The following is a 6,050-nucleotide window of genomic DNA, read 5'->3' as shown; positions in this document are numbered from 1 at the left end:
CGGAGGGAATTACTCTTTTAGAAATAACCTAATGATAAACTTTAGCTCCACAAAATTTAAGAAAATTTTACCATAACCTCCTTTGTATGGCTGACCATTTCTCAATTTTATCATTCAATTTATGACTTGAATTAATCCAATTTGAATTCTAATATCTCTAATCTCCTTCATTTTCAAAAAATCAAGAGAGTAAACAATGAAAAGAGTTTAATCAATCTTTTAATTAAACTTTCTAGGATTGAGAAGGGATGAATTGTAAAGAAGAGAAGGGAGTGGCCTTTCCATCAAGGCATAGCATCAGATTTTAATTCAACATTTACAAGGATAAAATTTGAGAAAACCATAGATTTAAAAATTCACAATAAGTAAGAATTACATGGAACATGTAAGCTTTCCTTTGGCTTGAGGGATTGAGGGTTCTACTCTTGTTTGCAGCAAGAGTGGCCACCAAATTCACTTGGAGAGGATTAGGCCAAAAAAACAATTGAATTATCAAGAATTTTAATGTTAAATGGCTCAGGACAGAAGCAGAGTAACAGTGCATAAACACCATTAAGATTTTACAAAGGGAGAGGCTTCTATTTATAGGAAAACGTGAGCCTCTAACCAAACAAATTGATTCTAGAATTTTCCAGATTAGTTTGGTCACTTTTTGACCATTTTTAGGTCAGTTTAGCTTACTTTTTGGATCTAGTTGAAACAAGAGAGAGGAGAGATGAAAATATATCATTATTTGTGAGTTTAAAACTCATCCACACATGTGAAATAGTCGCCTCCTTCATGAGGGGAATTCCCCACACTGAGGTTTCAAAAATGCATCATTTCCTCTAAATAACTCTTCTTTTTTAACTAATAAACCTTGTCCTTAGTCAACTCTTCATCTTATGTGAGTATTTACTCATTTTTGGGGGATTTTCTTTTATTCTTCAATTGATCTCCTCCCTACATTTGGATTAATCTTATTGGTCCATAGTGTTGCCATATATATAGGCAGTGATGTGTGTGAACACACTTAGGACCGTCGGGGCACTTTTTCCCTCTTTAGGAGGTTTTTTCCCCCGGCTTGTATATACGCCCATCCTTCTAGGGCTAACTTATCTTTTGTATATGGACACAATCTAATACACTAGTGTTGTGTGCATTCTTGCTTCTTCTTCTCCAAGCTTTGTGTGCTTTCCTGCAACCCTAATTCCAACAATTGGTATCAGAGCATGCATCGGCTCCCAGGGCTATGCCGCTAGCACCCTCCGACTCACGTTCTCAAATTGAGGTGAGCTTTCACGAGGGCTTGCAAGTCCTTACACTTTGCAGAAATTGCATCTGAGGTCGTATTTCGGGCTCCGTTTTTGCATTACAAGTTTTGTACAGGTGTTTTCATAATTTTGTGCAGAAATTTTGATAGTGCAGTTTTCTGCAAAACAGGCATATGTATTCTATTGTGGACTGTGCTACATAGCACGAGTTGTTTTTTGTTCAGTCTTTGCTTCATTCTAGGTAGCTTTTGCATTGGTTTCAGTCAGTGGCCATGGCTGATAACAGCAATGATGTATTTCGCATGATGTCTGCTGAATGACAAATTGGATGGAGACAGCAACTACCCACTTTGGGCATACATGATGCAGCATGTTTTGGTTGCAAAAGAAGTGTGGAACATTGTGTATGGTATGGATGTACGTCGTCCAGGTTCTGTGGATGTAGGATCTGTTGAGGATGTTGCAGGTTCTAGCAGCTCTACTGTTGCTGCTGTTTTATCCATTGCTGAACAAGCTCGTTGGGATGGTAAAGATGCACAGGCTCATGCCTTGATTGTACTTTGTGTCAAACGTAACATCACTCCACATATTCGTTTAGCTAAAACAACAAAACAGGCTTGGGATATTCTAGCTGGTTTGTATGCAGGTCGTAAAACGAGGCAAAAATCTCTTACCTACGTAAAGAGCTAGAATCGAAGATTATGCAGGAAGATGATGACATGAATGTTTTTCTTGCTGAGATTAAAGATCTCAAGGAACAATTGATTTCTGCAGGTGAGATTATTGAACCTGATCATTCTCTTGTGCAGTCTGTTCTTGATGCTTTACCTGAGTCATATCAGACTTTTGCTTCCACGTGGAGACTTGTTACTGAGGACAGACCTGATGTTGTCAAGTATGATACTTTAGTCAACAAGCTCTTGCAAGAAGCGCAGTCCAGGAAAAACAGGGCTAGGCAGCGTGCAGTTGATCAAGCATTTGTTGTTGCCCAGCAGAGAAGAAGTGGTAAGGCAGCCCCTTCCACTGTTTCTTCTCCTATTAGTAGGTCTGCAACTTCTTCTCCTTCCACAGGTAGCAATAATAGATCTGAGAAGGCTCTTGATAAAGGCAAGAAGAAGATCAGGTGCAGCTATCGTAAGGCAACTGATCATGTCATTAAGAATTACCCTAAGCTAAAGGCTAAAGAGGCAAAGAAGAAAGAGTCAAATGTAGCCACAATAGCGGATGCTTCTACAAATGCACATTCTGCAAATGTTGTGCAGGATACAGAATGGGCGTTTAGCGTGTATTGCCAGTTTGACCCATCTGTACATGATGCATGTTTGGCAGTTTCTATTGACTCTGATGTATGGTATTTTAACAGTGGTGCTACAAAGCACATTACCTCGCATCGTGATACGTTCACTTGTCTTGAGGCTGTTCCTAATGGGAATACTGTCACATGTGCCAATAATTCTTCTTACCCAGTGAAGGGCATTGGTAAAATTATGCTTACTGCTGCAAATGGCAGCGCTTTCACACTTTCAGATGCATTGTATGTGCCAGGGATAAAGAAGAATCTATTGTCTGTCTCTGCGCTTGCTAGACTTGGACTTGTAGTCAAATTTGTGGATGACAGATGTACTGCTCATGATTTGACTTCTGGTGATATGATTATTGCATCTAGCACCTTATTTCGTGGGCTATATAGGATCAATTCTTATGACAAGTGTCTGGAAGATTCAACAAATGCAGTTTCTGATGAAAAGGCAGTTTCAGATGCAAAACTATGGCATGCTCGTTTTGGTCATCTGAACTTTGCTAGTTTGCTGTGTTTGCAGAAATTTGATATGGTTGCTTCATTGCCCCCTCTTGAGGCACCATTGAAACATGTTTGTGAAGGCTGTATTTTGGGCAAAATGCAATGTTTTATGTTTCCAAAGGATGGTTCTATGCAGGCCACTCGCAAACTGCAACTTGTACATAGTGATGTATGTGGGCCTATGCAAACTCCATCATTTGGTAAACACTTGTACTTCGTGACTTTCATTGATGATTACTCAAGGCATGCATGGGTATGTCCACTGAAGGCAAAGTCCAAAGTGTTTTTGTGCTTCAAACAGTTTTTGCTTATGGTTGAAAATGTATCCAATTGTACTGTGGGTACCCTCCATTCTGATCGGGGGGGGGGGGGGGGGGGGGAGTACATGTCTAAAGAGTTTGCTGCATTTTTGGCTAGTCGTGGGATAAAACACCAATGTACAGTGCCGTATACCCCTCAGTAAAATGGTGTTGTTGAAAGGAAAAATAGGTCACTTATGGAGATGGCACGATGTATGGTCGCCAAGCTTTGCCACATGCATTTTAGCTTGAGGCTGTCATGTGTGCTACATATGTACTCAACAGGTGTCCCACTAAGGCCTTGCAGTCTGTTACTCCATACGAAGCTTGGCATGGTAGGAAGCCTTCTATTGGTCACTTGCGTGTCTTTGGTTGCTTAGCCTATGCTTTAGTGCCTATGCAACAACGTAGAAAATTGGATGATAAGGCTGTCAATTGCATTTTTGTTGGTTACAGTGCTGAGAGCAAGGGTTACAGATTGTATCATCCGTAGTCAAAGCGTATCTTGATTAGTCGAGATGTTGTTTTTGTGGAAGATGCTGTGCAGCCTTTGTTATCATGTACCAAAGAGACAGGTGTGAGCTTACCGGATGTATTTGATACGTTGTTGTCTCTGTTTACAGGTGGGAATTCAAATGTAAGTCCTAATGAGGCAAATATTCAGCCTATGCAGATTTAAAACGACATCATAGATCAGCCTATTTCTGATGTAGATTTACAGAATGTAATTTATGAGGATAGGGCTGAAAATGAGCAGGCTAGAGGTATGCCTAAATGGCTGGTGCAAACCTTGCATGATAGTAAATTTGATGCACCTATTTCTAGTCATACTCGTTCAGGTTTTCAGCATGCCTCTTATGCATCAGATTGTTATGCTTTGGCTGTATCTAGTATGTGAAGAGGAAGAACCTCTTTCATTTGATGAGGCACGAAAATCAAAAAATTGGTTGACTGCAATGCAAAGTGAATATGATGCTATAATGAAGAATGGTACATGGTCTTTGTGTGATTTGCCTATTGGTAAAAAGGTCATTGGATGTAAGTGGGTTTTTAAGTTGAAACGAAAGCCAGATGGCAGTGTTGATCGCTATAAGGCTAGACTTGTTGCAAAGGGTTATGATCAAGAAAAGGGCATTGATTTTCATGAGACCTTTTCTCCCACTTGTCGTATGACTACCATTCATAACATTTGTGCATTCGCAGCTCATAATGGTTGGAATGTACATCATTTGGACATAAAGACTGCGTTCTTGAATGGAGATTTGCATGAGGAGGTGTATGTATCGCAGCCTCCTGGTTTTGTTCAAAGAGGGCATGAAAACAAAGTGTGCATGTTGAAAAAGGCTTTTTTTTTTGTTTAAAGCAAGCTCCACGATCTTGGTATGAAAAGATACATGCATGTTTGACTACACATGGTTTGACTACACATGGTTTTCAGAATAGTCCAACAGAAAGCACTTTGTATGTTAAACGTGTGGATGATGTACATCTAATCATTGCTCTCTATGTTGATGACATGCTGCTCACAGGACCAAATGAGAGTCATATTGCTGATTTTAAGGCTGATTTGAATGCCTCTTTTGAGATGTCACATTTGGGGCATTTGCATCATTATTTGGGGCATTTGCATCATTATTTGGGGATACAATTTAAGCAGTGTGATGGAGGTATTGCTTTATGTCAGACAAAGTATATTGAGACATTGTTGCGGAGATTTGGCCTTGACTGCAAGCCTATTGCTACTCCAATGGAGACAGGTTTGAAGTTGAGTCTTCATGATATTGGAGATCACTTTGATGTCACACTCTATCAGCCGTTAGTTGCCTCATTTATGTATGGATTATGAGGCCAGACATTCAGTTTGCAGTCTCACAGATGAGTAGGTTTATGCATAGCCCAGGGTCTCAGCATTGGAAGGCAGTTAAACGCATCTTTTGCTACTTGAGTGGCACCATACATCTTGGGTTGTTTTATCCCAAGGGGGGATTGTTGCCACCAGATTTACATGATTTTTTGGACTCAGATTGGGCTGGTTGCTATGACACAAGAGTGTCCACAAGTGGTTTTTATTTCATGCTCGTAGCTTATGCATATCTTGGTTGAGCAAGAAGCAACCTACTGTGGCCACTTCTAGTTGTGAAACTGAGTACAGGGCAGCTTTCACAGCTACGATTGAGTGTGTGTGGCTCAGACGGCTTATGGTTGACTTGGGTGTTGGACAAGTGTCTGCCACCTCTATCTACACTGACAGTCAAAACGCATTGGCAGTTGCGAGAAACCCAGTTTTTTATGCTCGCACAAAGCACATTGAGGTGCATTATCACTATGTCAGGGAGAGACTACTCCATGGTATTGAGAAGGACCTTTCCGAATGGCATGCAATGATGGGGTCAACGATATCTTAATGCTCAAACTCATGGCGTTTGGTTGAAGCAAAATGGTTGACCAAACGGCATAAAATTACGCCGTTTGGCTATGGCAAATGGCTCCAATCACACCATTTGGTAGAAGGAAGTGTGAAAATATTTTGGAAAATGTGAAAAACAAGAGGGCATTTTCTTTTATATCCCACTTCCTCATGTATAACCATTGGAGCCCACCTGTATAACAGTTGGAGCCCATCCATGCAACAAATGGGAGCTTGCCACGTGTATGACCATTAGAGCCCATGTGTTATGGCTGTTGGAGCCCATGTTT

Source organism: Cibotium barometz, chromosome 14 (genome assembly GCF_041138505.1).
Source record: "Cibotium barometz isolate CiBa-2024 chromosome 14, ASM4113850v1, whole genome shotgun sequence".
Taxonomy (NCBI): Eukaryota; Viridiplantae; Streptophyta; class Polypodiopsida; order Cyatheales; family Cibotiaceae; genus Cibotium; species Cibotium barometz.
The sequence above is the reverse complement of the archived record's forward strand: the minus strand, read 5'-3'. Positions refer to the sequence as shown.